Source organism: Quercus suber, unplaced genomic scaffold (assembly GCF_002906115.3).
Source record: "Quercus suber isolate HL8 unplaced genomic scaffold, Cork oak 2.0 scaffold_439, whole genome shotgun sequence".
Lineage (NCBI taxonomy): Eukaryota > Viridiplantae > Streptophyta > Magnoliopsida > Fagales > Fagaceae > Quercus > Quercus suber.
This window is the reverse complement of record NW_027069890.1, coordinates 183,692-197,183: the sequence shown is the minus strand read 5'-3', so window position 1 is coordinate 197,183 and position 13,492 is coordinate 183,692. Positions and strand designations below refer to the sequence as shown.

Below are 13,492 nucleotides of genomic sequence, written 5' to 3'. Positions count from 1 at the left end.
AAACCGTTAATGTGTATTTTTAACTGCATAATCTATTTAGTGAGTCATGTAACTTGTTTAGATAGCACCCGTGAATTTTCTCAAAAAAATAAAAAAATGATAACACACGTGAATGATTAATTTTATAAATCTTCATGTGGTAAGTTGGAGGAATATTTCCTACAAATCAATTTAGAGTTAAACTTATTCCAAATTAATGTAACTCGTGAATTAAGTCAAAATCCATAGATCATTAACATTTTCAAATAATTCATCAAAACAATGATTTCAAATTTTTTTATGGGTTGTCAGAACATAAGGAATAAAAATATTAAAGTCAACAATAACATGTATATATATATATATATATGAGATGGGTTCAAGTTACACCTAGTGTAACTTCACTAGAGTTATACATTTTGTGAATTATTGATTACTATTAAATCTAAGGATCAAAAAATACTCATAATAGTATCATTATTACTCTCTAGAAATTAGTGATTTAGGCATTAACTCTTCTTATTAAAGGGAAAAAAAAAACCCACAGCATTAACATTTTTTTTTCCTGTCCATATTCATCATCTTCCTTGTCTTTCTTTTCGTACATTATGATTGAGTATTATAATATCTCTGGTTGTTATATTCTGAGGCCATGGGCAATGGCTGTCTGGGAGATAATGCAAGTGAGTTTGAATCCCTTCTTATATCCTTGGTTGTTGTTCTTAAGTTTCTTGTCATAAGTAATTACCAATAAGAAAATTATTGAAGGATAAAAGAATTAATTCAACAGACTATTGAAAAATAAAAAAACGAATTAATACAGCAGATGATTATTAAATGACTTCTGGGAAAATTTTAGAATAAGAAATACATGAAAGAATCACAATGTACGAAAAGAAAGACAAGAGGAAGAAAGTGATGAATATGGACCAAAAAAAAAAAAAAAAGTTAATGCTATGGTTTTTTTTTTTTTTTTCCTTCTTTAATAAGAAGAGTTAATTTCTAGAAGATGATGAATATGGACCCAAAAAAAAAAAGTTAATGCTATAGTTTTTTTTTTTTTTTTCTTCTTTAATAAGAAGAGTTAATGTCTATATCACTAATTTCTAGAAAGTAATAATGATACTATTATGAATATTTTTTTACTTTTAAATCTAATAATAATCAATGGTTCACAAAATGTATAACTCTTGTGAAGTTACATCAAATGTAACTTGAACCCATCTATATATATATATATATTTGAGAATGAAGTCAACAACAATATTTAAAGGTGAAGATGCTTGTTTATAGAAAATTTAAAAAAAAAAAATTTGGGAGAGAGAATGAATTTCATGCAAATTTAGGAACGTATGTGAACAATATTTTAAACACCAACAAAAATACAACAGGATAATACAAAGAGTAGTGGCATTGTCCTATCCCTCTCATGATTAAAAACTAAATAATTTACAACGTGAAGTTTAAAAACAACGTGAAGTTTAAAAACTAAATAATTTACACAAAAGAAAGAAAAGAGAGAGGAGAGACCTAGGTCTGACCAGCAAAGAAGAGAGAGAAAGAGGCGGTAGAACTAGAGCCACCGTGGAGCGGCGCCGAGTTCTTCATCCAGCAGTTGTCTCAGCCCCCGTAGGCCGTTTCTTCAGGCCCGAGTAGGCTGGTACGTGCAAGTCTCTATCGGGGTTGAGGTTTATTTACTCTAAGATCCAAATAATCACAAATCCTTTCAAGCAATGAATAGGGTGAGTCCAGTTTTTTCTTTATTTTTATCTTTGAGATGAAATTTTAAGATGTTTTGGCCCATGGAATTTTTGGCTGTGAAAATTCTTTTCACTTTTTTGTTTGTTTGTTTGTTTTTTAGTTTCTTTGATACTTGTGGATTTTTGTGATGATTATGGTTAGATATTGATCAAATGATGTAGATTTAATGAATTTTGTGTTGGGTCTTTAGGATTCCATGGTCGATTGAGTTCTCAACTTAGGTTCATTATTTGTGCATTCCAATTGTTTGATAAATTGTCCTAATGATTATGTGATATGTGCTTTCTGTTCAATATGGGGGGGTTGTTGCTGGTAGATGCCGGAGTCTATGCTAATTCTTGTCTTTGATCCAGTTTGGCTTTAAATGACTTTGTTTTGTATTATTAGTCTTGTTGTTATGTAAGCTAGCAATATTTGTTAGGTTGTCCTTGAAGGACTGTGAGTTTCAAATTAGCTTTACTCTGCTAGATATAATATGTTTGTTCATCAGTAAAATATCTGAATAACCAAAACAATTCTTGTAAACACTCTTTTGTGCCATTTGGATGAATTATACACAAAAATTTCTAGATAGAAAGTGGTAATAGGCAGTAGAAGAACCTTGTCAAGTGAAATTTCTGATAAAATGTTACCAAAAGACTTAACTTGTCCAAATGAAGAACCTTGCCTATGTGTATGGCTAAAGGAATGGAATGTTAAAACTATGAAAACCACTTAATACACCGGCATACTGGCTTCCCAAATATACACACACACTCAATAAAACATTTGTTATGTAAGGTAGAATGAAGATATGTGAGTAGAGACTATGAAGTTAACCCTGGTATTTTTTATGCCTTCGACTAACGATCAATTAAGATTTGATTAAACAATCTTATTTGGTTATGTAAAACTTTTCAGGGTTGGCAGAAATACACTAGAGGTTTTAGCTATAATTTAAATGCACAATAGGATAATTTAGTACATCTAATACTAAGCTTGCTATATGATTTATTGATGTTTTACGTTTGTTTTTTTTTTTTTTTCCTTGATTATTTCTGTCAAAAATATTAGAAATGATTCATTGATTATTTCTTTCAAATATTACATTTGTGTTATGTGTAATTGCTTTCTTGTAGATGTCCTGTACAAGTAATGCATTAGGTCAGGAAGGATCATTTCCAAGTGTTGCATTATCATCTCCTCAAGAGAGGAGATCAAGTATTGCAAGCTCCGGCCACAAAAATTGATGGTGCAAGAGATCCTCAACTCAAAGAAGTGTTGCAAGTGGAGAGAACGGGTGGTCCACAATGTATGAGATGTATTCATGAGCAGATTACGATCCTCATTTTGTTATTAATAAAAAAAAAAATTTTAAAAAAAAATTTCTGCACCTATGTGCAATTTATACAAATTATAATTCTCGTTTTATCATTAAAGAAACATGTGCGCCTATGTGTAATTTATTTTTGTAAATTTGTGTTTTGTTAGCATCAATGAAAAAAAAAATTGTGCACAGTAAATAGCTTCTCAAAAAAAGAAAAAAGAAATAGTTTGTGGACAAATGATCACAAACAAAGTCCGCATTGCATATCTTTCAGTTCATATGCAAATTTGAGTTAGTTTTTTTATATATAAACATAATTATATTACAAACAAGTAGTCATTACATATATGAAAACTATTACATATCCTTGCACCTCTCATAATACATTTAACACTTAATTATCATCACATAATTGTTACATCATTGACATTGAACACTTAACTAAGCAAGATACAATTTTGAGTACACTTTGTGCATTTGAACATATAAACCATAAGCACGATTGTTGTCTTTGCTCTGATTGGCATTTCTTCCAGTTTGATGTTTACACTAGTACAATTCAAACATTTGAGCATATAACCATCATATTAAGTACATTGGTTGGCATTTTTCCTCAAGTCCCAGGTCTTTTCCATCTTTCTTTGCAACTCCAATTATTTTAGAGTACATTTCCAATCCGAGGTCAAGGTTGCAACTTACAACTTGTAACACATTTTTGATCCCTTACATCTGTTTGAGAAAATTAAAAAAGAAATTAGATAAAACTAGATGTGAAGGCCATAAAGTCATTAGAAATACAATGAAAGAAGTCATTAGCAAGCGTTTAGATTTCATTCAATTTTTCATCAGGTCTAACATTTTGATCCAAAAAAAAAAGGAGAGCCCAAAAATTAAACTGTTTTTATTTGCCTATTCTTGTTCATAATAACAAATCTAAATTTGTGTATAAAATGTTCAATCTATAAACTATGTTTTGAATATTTCCTCAGCCCAGTGAAGCTAATGGAGCCTCAAGCAGCTCTGCCATGTGATATAATCCTAGACTTAATTAAAATGAAGGTCATTAAAACAAGGCTCAAGTTGAGTTTGATGTTTATGCCTTTTCTTTCTCACCTGAAACAATTATTGCTAGCTTACGTAACAACAAGACTAATAATACAAAACAAAGTCATTTAAAGCCAAACTGGATCAGAGACAAGGATTAGCATAGACTCTGGCATTTACCAGCACCAACCCCACCAGATTGAACAGAAAGCACATATCACATAATCATTGGGACAATTTATCAAACAATTGGAATGCACAAATAATGAACCTAAGTTGAGAACTCAATCGACCATGGAATCCTAAAGACCCAACACAAAATTCATTAAATCTACATCATTTGATCAATATCTAACCATAATCATCACAAAAATCCACGAGTATCAAAGAAACTAAAAAACAAACAAACAAACAAACAAAAAAAGTGAAAAGAATTTTACACAGCCAAAAATTCCATGGGCCAAAACATCTTAAAATTTCATCTCAAAGATAAAAATAAAGAAAAACCTGCACTCACCCTATTCATTGCTTGAAAGGATTTGTGATTATTTGGATCTTGGAGTAAATAAACCTCAACCCCGATAGAAACTTGCACGTACCAACGTACCAGGGCCTGAAGAAACGGCCTACGGGGGCCGAGACAACCGCTCCACGGTGGCTCTAGTTCTACCACCTCTTTCTCTCTCTTCTTTGCCGGTCAGACCTAGGGCTCTCCTCTCTCTTTTCTTTCTTTTGTGTAAATTATTTAGTTTTTAAACTTCACGTGCTATTCCGTTAGTTTTTTAACGTGGAACTAACTGAAGAATTGATTTGGCAGATGTGCATAGTTTAAGGAGTAAATTGGTCAATAAAAAAGTTCAAGGAGTGTTTTGACTATTAGTCCAAAGTTTAGGGGGTATATGGGCATTTTTCCCAATGCAAATCCCCTACTTGTTAAACAAAATTAAAGGAAAAATGATAGATTAAACACTAATTTCATAATAAGTAACAATTTAATATATAAGCCTTAAGATTTTGTCAGTTATTATCTATTTTATACGCATTACTCATAACTTCAAATTTCATATATAAACTATGATTAAAGGTAAGTTTTTTTTTTTTTTTTTCTCTCTCAGGACAATTTATCAAACAATTGGAATGCACAAATAATGAACCTAAGTTGAGAACTCAATCGACCATGGAATCCTAAAGACCCAACACAAAATTCATTAAATCTACATCATTTGATCAATATCTAACCATAATCATCACAAAAATCCACGAGTATCAAAGAAACTAAAAAACAAACAAACAAACAAACAAAAAAAGTGAAAAGAATTTTACACAGCCAAAAATTCCATGGGCCAAAACATCTTAAAATTTCATCTCAAAGATAAAAATAAAGAAAAACCTGGACTCACCCTATTCATTGCTCGAAGGGATTTGTGATTATTTGGATCTTGGAGTAAATAAACCTCAACCCCGATAGAAACTTGCACGTACCAACCTACCAGGGCCTGAAGAAACGGCCTATGGGGGCCGGGACAACCGCCGGATCATGAACTCGGCGCCGCTCCACGGTGGCTCTAGTTCTACCGCCTCTTTCTCTCTCTTCTTCGCCGGTCAGACCTAGGTCTCTCCTCTCTCTTTTCTTTCTTTTGTGTAAATTATTTAGTTTTTAAACTTCACGTGCTATTCTGTTAGTTTTTTAACGTGGAACTGACTGAAGAATTGATTTGGCAGATGTGCATACTTTAAGGAGTAAGTTGACCAATAAAAAAATTCAAGGAGTATTTTGACTACTAGTTCAAAGTTTAGGGGGTGTATGGGCATTTTTCATAATGCAAATCCCCTACTTGTTAAACAAAATTAAAGGAAAAATGATAGATTAAACACTAATTTCATAATAAGTAACAATTTAATATATAAGCCTTAAGATTTTGTCAGTTATTATCTATTTTATACGCATTACTCATAACTTCAAATTTCATATATAAACTATGATTAAAGGTAAGTTTTTTTTTTTTTTTTCTCTCTCGCAGTGGGAAACAAGAAGTGTGTATTTGAGCTGTAATTTTGGTTTAAATTGAAATATGTAATGGGTAGTTGAAAATTTGATCCATTTTATTTGTAAAATGTGCAGGTCATGAAGATATAATAATAGATGGGAATACAGTGGCGGAGCCACTTGATGACCAGGGCCAACCCCCCCCCCCCCCCCAGGGCACAAAAGTTTTTAAAAAATAAAAGTTTTTCTGAAAATATCTTAAATAATTTGATAATTTTTAAATAATCTTATCATTTTGGCCCTCTATACTTGATAATATACATACATATTTAAGAAAGTATAAAAATAAACATAATTTTCATTTAAATAAAATAAAATCTATATATATATATATATATATGTATGTGTGTGTGTCAACAAATTACAATAATTAAACATTCATTATCTTTAAAATGAACACAAGTATTCTAACAATTATTTCAATAAATAAAAGGGAAAAAAATTGAGTTATGAAGTACTGTATATTACTATTTTACATTTCATACAAAAAAATATATATTTATATATAGTCTTCCAAAGATAAATTTCTAGCTCTACCACTGTCGGAATAGTCGTGTTCTATTATATATTGTTCTAGTGGTGGGTAAATAAATTAAGAACGAGGCGGAGTTTGTTAAAGAAGGCGCTTGTGGGGTCTGTTATATATTCATCATTACTGTGTGAATTGACGGATTTTGTAATTTTAAATTTTGGAATGCCAGTTGGCATGATCTGTTTGTGAACCTTGTTGCTGCAAACTGGATGTTCTTAACTTTAGTATAAAAAGAAAAAAAAAAAAAAAAACTGTTTTTCTGGTGTGAGATTTAATATATATATATATATATATTTAAAATTTTAGTTTATCCCTCATTTCCTTATCAATCTCTGTATAGGTGGATAGGGATGAATATTGATTTCTTGAGAGTGTGTGGTTCAGATTTGGCCTAATTCGTGTGTTAATGAATCCTATAAGAATGGTGAAACAAGGTTTCTCATGAGTTACTTTTTTTTTATTTTATGTGTTTTTTCTAACCGAGATAATGAGGTGGGTTATGATTGTCTAATGGAGGGGGTTGAGTGAAATTTTTCAAACCACGAGTAGGTAATATTAAAATAGCCCTATTATAGGTGGTAAACTACAATTACCTCTTTTAGAAATATCATATTAAAGTATATAATTTCAAAAGTAACAAATTATACCTTGATATTTTAAAAAGTAAAAAATTAAAACTCATAAATTCATTTAGGTAAAACAACATTGCGTTTGGGGTTATATATATATAAAAATTATTTTTGAAATAGTAGGGTTTAAATGGTTACTTTCAGAAAATATGATTTTTTTTTTTTTTTGGGTTGAAATAATAGGATATAAATGGTTATATATTTTATATAAACCTTAAATGATTAAATTTGTTGATTTACATTATATTAATTAACTTTAGGATTTACCCTTCAAAAAAATGTTTTAGAATTTAAAATATAATTTATAAAAAAAAAAAAAAAGATTTGTGTCTCCCACATAAATTAATGTAGGGGTCCAAGATTTCAAATTTCTGACCAACAAACTCGTTTTTGTGTCGCTGAAAAAAATATTGTAGAACGTCTCGAACTAGACATACAAAGTTACAAACCCAAACACATTAGTGATATGAAGGAACCCAGTTATAATATAACCTCCATTTTTACATTCTTAAAGGAACTTCTTGCAAAAATGAAAAAATTGAATCTTGATCTAACAAACCTTCTTTGTTGTTCATTTTCATGGAAATATTCACAATCGCTGAGGGAATAACGTGTGACACTTCAATCTAATTTCGCAGAATTTGCACTATAATCTCCAGTCCGATTCAGTATTGTACATCATTTTCAAATTCTTGAAAGTGAGGTATTTTATTAGTTTCTTCCAATATCTCAACAATAGTAGTTGTTGAACATCTCTTTGCAAAACCATCAATTTGATATATATATATATATATTAATAACTTTAGCCTTTAATGAATTGGTTTCTTTGTACTAATACCAATATGATCATGCCAAAATCATGAAATATTAACTATGATATTGACATGTTAAACGTATTTCATGCAAAATAAGGTCACATTGGTATGAAGTATTCATATACGTAGAGTATTTTAAATATAAATAAATGGTTTTAAAAATTAGTAGATTCTAAATGGTGTCATTTCTATTGAATACCTCAATTCAGTTTCAAACATATTATTTGCAAACCTCGCTTAAATTCACAGTTCACAAAAATAAGGCCTAATCTAGGGTAGACTCAACACATTTGGGGGCTAGATGCAAATATAAAATGTATCATTACTTAATATTTTATAAGCGATACATAAATTAGAAAAAATAATTCAACATGTTTTTATATAATTTAATACATTAATCAGACTATTTTCATATATTTATAAAATCATATTTTAAAACTTTTAATTCTTTTTTTTTTTTTATACAAGATAGAATTTCTATTCTAGCCTAATCTAAGAGTATATGTGCGTAAAGCTCCCTCCTGAAAACTTGAATCTTAGCCCTTACCCTCCACACTCCACAAGTATTTATACTTATGGAGTAAATATCGCACCAAGTGCGTGCGATGGTTAAAAATTTTAATTCTAAAAATATTGAAACAATTAGTATCAGAACAAATATCATGTTTTAGATGCTCACTGTTTCTTTTAGCAATATTGTACTTTAGTTATTGAATAATAAATTTGTCTCTAAAACTATTAATATTAATTTTAATTTTGAGAGAGAGAGAGAGAGAGAGTAAATTTTTTGGGAGATTGAAAATTTTACACTTTTAAGCTACTGCAAACATTGGCAGAGCTAGAAGGCCCCCCTGAGTTTTTAAATTTTCCATCAAGGGTGCTAATAAAATGTTATATTATTAGTAAATATGCTGTAAATATTCTACTGCCCCCCTCCCTAAGATTTTGAGTTAGAGAAAAAAAAAATACTACGAGTTTTGCTAATCCTCTCTTAAACCATATTTTGGATTCACTAAAATTATAGAATTGTTTTAAAAAAAAGCCAAATAATAATAATAGATAGAGCAAAACAAAACATCTAGCCCATTCCTGATCCGATGAACCCTACAAATTCAAATAATAATTCACAAGCCAAATCAGTTTGAAATAATGTGTTTTTTTTTTTTTCATATATATGTAAAATAATAGGATATAATTACTTAGCTATTTTTAAAACCTTAACTAATTTGGTTTCCAAAAAAAAAAAAAACACCTTAACTGATTTGATTCGTTGCTTTACATTACATGACATCTGTAGGGACACGATTTGCAGTCTAAGCCCAAAAGATATGGAATATATGCCAAATGAGCCCAGTACAATAAATTTGCAGAGAATAGGTGAAAGAACTAAGCCTTTTATGAATTTGACAACAGCTAATATGGATTCAAAAGATGTACAAACAAGTAAAACAGGTGAAACTGAATGAAATTATCGTCTGAGAAGGTAGATTCTGATATAAATCAATAGAAATGAGTGCTAATACAGTTTTGAGTGCTACAGTAGTTCTTTTCTCTTTTTCTCCAATCCTTTTCTCATGGGATACCCCTCACAATATATAGTTCCTTCTTAGTCATCTTGATCCTACACTTATTAATCATCTAAGCCTTCACTTGAGTGCATGTCCCATCAAACACCTTCTCTGGCTTTCTGTGAAGTGTGGTAGCTAAGACTGCACTATTCAGGAGTCCTCTCCACATAAATGCAGCCAGAAAAGTAGCTGTAGTGCATTTAATGTGATGGTAGCAGCTTTTCTTTAGATATTTCTGAGTTCTTATTGTTCTTATAAGTGCATGAGACTCATCCTTATTATTGAAATCTCCTAGAAGATTACCTAAATTGTGGCAATACGGATTTGATCTGTGTTCATCATATCTGAGGGGGAGTTCATCCTCGGACTATCCTCTCACTCCTTCCGTATGTGCTTCTAAACTTGTGGTCTCTCTCTCAACTACTTTCCCCCTCCTCGGACATGTCCATGTTCCCAGATAAGGCCCAATACACAAATTTGGGCCTCTATCCCTACAATAGCCCCTTAGAATTCCAATTTTTACCTCGCATTTGAGGAGAAAAATTGGGATTTTGATTAAACAAGAAATAGTGACATCAAAATCCCTGAATTTACATGTGCGGGAGTATGGTTTTGTGCGCCTCATAAGTGCTACTGACGTTTAGGAGCCTATAAGACATTATTAATTGCTTCAGGCGGCGTTATGTCCCTTGCATCTGACGGTGAGGCGTAAATCGAACGGGCTGACATTTTCCTTAAAATTTTGAGCGGGATAACTCCCACTTATTTTTGCTTTCTATATAAAGTTTTAAGGGAGACCATTTCTCCTTCATTTTATAAATTCTCAAATTCTCCAGCATCCTCAAGCATTCAAAACTCACCAAGCCTGCTAAATTGTTAAGCTTTGCACATTTTTCCTCTAAGAAATCTTTGGGAGTTTCTCTAAAGATTTCAGGGATCACCACGCACTTTAGTTCGTGTAAGTTTAATATCTTTAAATCTTTCCTTTTCTCCTCGGCTGGCCTTCTCGGCCTTACAATTTTTATTTCTCCCCTTAGAAACTTTGGTAGCTCCCTTTTAGTTTGTCAAGATGGGTAGATTTAAGAACTTAGTAGACTCCCCTGCAAAAATAGAAGCCTTTAAGGAGAAGTATCACATACTACAGGAAGTCGCTCCACGATACTGCCCCCCAGACCAAATAGAAACAAACCGAGAAGAGGGAGAAGTCGTCATCCCTATGATAGCATTCATAGAAGGGAGAATGACTCTTCCAACGGGTAGGATAACCCGAGATTACCTATTCAACCATAAGTTATGCCCACACCAATGCGCACCTAACCTTTTTAGGGTCTTGGGTAGCGCTGATGCTCTTAATGAGCACATGGGTCTGTGGCTCACTTGGCATGATGTAGTTCACATGTATGAGTGTCACTCCCAAAAAGCTGCGGGATATTATCTCAAATTCCGCTCGGACGTGGTAAGATTAATATCGTGTCTACCCAAATCCAACAAGGGTATGAAGGACGATTATCTTATAGCTTCGAGAGCATGGCACGATGGAATTCACTGCCCCGTCGAAATGGGAAAACCAAGTGGGGTGCCTTAGAATTAGGTTTCTTAGTGATAGATTTGGACTCTTTAACCTTGATCCTGTCTTGCCCCTTTTTATTTTACTTTCTTTTAATAGCGGACTCTAAGACTCTAATTTCTAATCGTATTTCTCCTCATCTTTTTTTTTTTTTTTTTTTTTTACAGATGAAAGGCACGTAGCTCCTAGGCTCAGCTTAAATATATATATATATAATAAAAATGAATTGTCAATTTAAACCAAAAATTAAAAAAAAAAAAAAAAAAAAAAATTGGACCAATTTCTTTAAGCACAGGGACCCTAGCCTTGACGGCAACAACTGATACGAATAAGCCATGGGCAACACATTAGGATCTTATTATAGTCCTTGACTCCAAATCTAAAAAGGAAGTAATCCTCGACCAAGTCCAATTTCTAATCAAGATAAACTGCTGCAATTCTTTCCCTTGATTCACTTTAACCTTTAATATATGCTTAGAACTCTCACCAGCCATTTGTTCAAATACATCCTCGTTTCACAAAAATAAGCATCCAAATGTGCTACATCCTCAACTTTACGTCTAATATATCAGATACTCCATGATAGTACAACATCCTCAAAAACATTAGGAGTCTGATAAGAGTTTGGGTAAATTTACATGTTTGGTTTCTAACGTTTAAATTGCGTCAATTTAGTCCATAACATTTTGATGTTGTGTCAAAAGTCAATTTAGTCACTAAAATTTTAAATGTGTTAATTTAGTCCATAACATTTTGGTGTTAGGTCAAAATAATCCTTACTGTTAAGTTATGAATGAAAAATGCTAACATGGCTAACAGCTCAAATAAAAAATTATTCCAATGCAACCTCGGTTGCCATGTGGACTACCACGTGTCTTAAATTTAAATAAAAAAAAAAAAAAATCCACATGTAATCAACACATATCTTCTTTTTTCTTTTCTTTTGTCTTTTTCTTTTTTTTTTGAGATTCAATCAACAAATATCTTCAATCTCATTTTCTCTTGCCACTTTTTCATTTTTCCAATCAAATTTATCTAGAAACGATCACCTAACAAAACAATTCAGAATAAAAAATTAATCTCCAGCCACCAAGAAAATATCTCATTTTCTTGACATCCAAATAAAAGCTAAGAACCCAAAACATGCCATTTTATTTTATTTTATTTTTCAAAGTAAGAGTATAGTGCCTAACAATAAAACACACTATAATATACTAGTATAATTCAATCTTTATGAAGAAAACAAACAAATGAAAAAAACAAAATAGAAGCTTTGCTGATTTTGAGTTCATAAAAAAAAAGAAGCTTTGTTGTCTAAAGTCTGAACACATTGCCCGCTACAATGGAGATTTCAGATTCATTCATATTAGATGAGAATATAGAAGGGCAAACACTTTTTCAGTCTTTCATGAGAAAGGATTTTCGTCATTGAGTTGAGGGAGCACTTCATGCTAAGGTGGTTGAGAACGTGGTGGATCTCATCAATGGAAATGAGGACATTCCAAATTGGGTCGTAGAGCCTGAACGCATTGAGGAGCTTGAAGGCTCCGTTGTATCTGGAGCTAGCAATTTAGGAGGACTTTTCTCCTCTCTGGCGAGGTTTCACACAAATGACAATGCAAAGAGAAGTGTTAGTGCTTTTGGTTTGTTTGTCTTCCGTATAAATGTCAAGAAATTGAGATGTTTTCTTGGTGGCTGGCGCTTTAATTTTTGGTTGAGTTTCTTTTTGCTAGTGTTTGTTTTCAAAGAAAGTGCAAAGAAAACAGTGCTAAAGAGAAGTTCTTTGAGATGTAAGCCAGTCAGTATTTTCCATGCATCATTTATCAGGAACCCTTTTGACACAACATCAAAAGGATAGGAACTAAATAGACGCATCTAAAATATTAGGGACCAAATTGATATATGGTAAAAAGGCCAAAGACCAGAGCTTACCCTAAGAGTTTTTATAGGAAAAGTTGGAAAATAGAGATGATAGACTGCAAGTTCTTAACGTTTCCACCATGTGAACACAATTTTTTTAGCACCTACGTTTTCTGTAGGGGAGGGAAACTCTTAAAAACTACTAAAATGGCTTGTTGTGATTGGAGTAACATCTCCTTTAAATATGGAAGGTTCACATACCACTTTTATTATGTTGTACCATTACAATAGGCCATGTCAACATCTGAGAAAATGTCCTGTACCTAGACGTATTGGGAAGAGAAACAGGGAGTGGGTGGGGGGAAGTTTATACCACGTAGAATA

The 13,492-nt window shown here is 31.9% G+C and overlaps 2 long non-coding RNA genes across 2 annotated transcripts; one reads left to right on the top strand and one right to left on the bottom strand.

The window, feature by feature from the left end:
• The first annotated feature begins 1,375 nt into the window (after positions 1-1,375).
• LOC112012662 (uncharacterized) lies at positions 1,376-3,139 on the top strand. Its single transcript, XR_002883008.2, has 2 exons — positions 1,376-1,721; positions 2,859-3,139. It is a non-coding gene; the product is annotated as an uncharacterized LOC112012662 (long non-coding RNA).
• A 181-nt stretch (positions 3,140-3,320) lies between these two features.
• On the bottom strand, positions 3,321-5,788 carry LOC112012661 (uncharacterized). Its single transcript, XR_002883007.2, has 2 exons — positions 5,491-5,788; positions 3,321-3,775 (listed from the first exon to the last, which is right to left on the bottom strand). It is a non-coding gene; the product is annotated as an uncharacterized LOC112012661 (long non-coding RNA).
• Between the last annotated feature and the right edge of the window lie 7,704 nt (positions 5,789-13,492).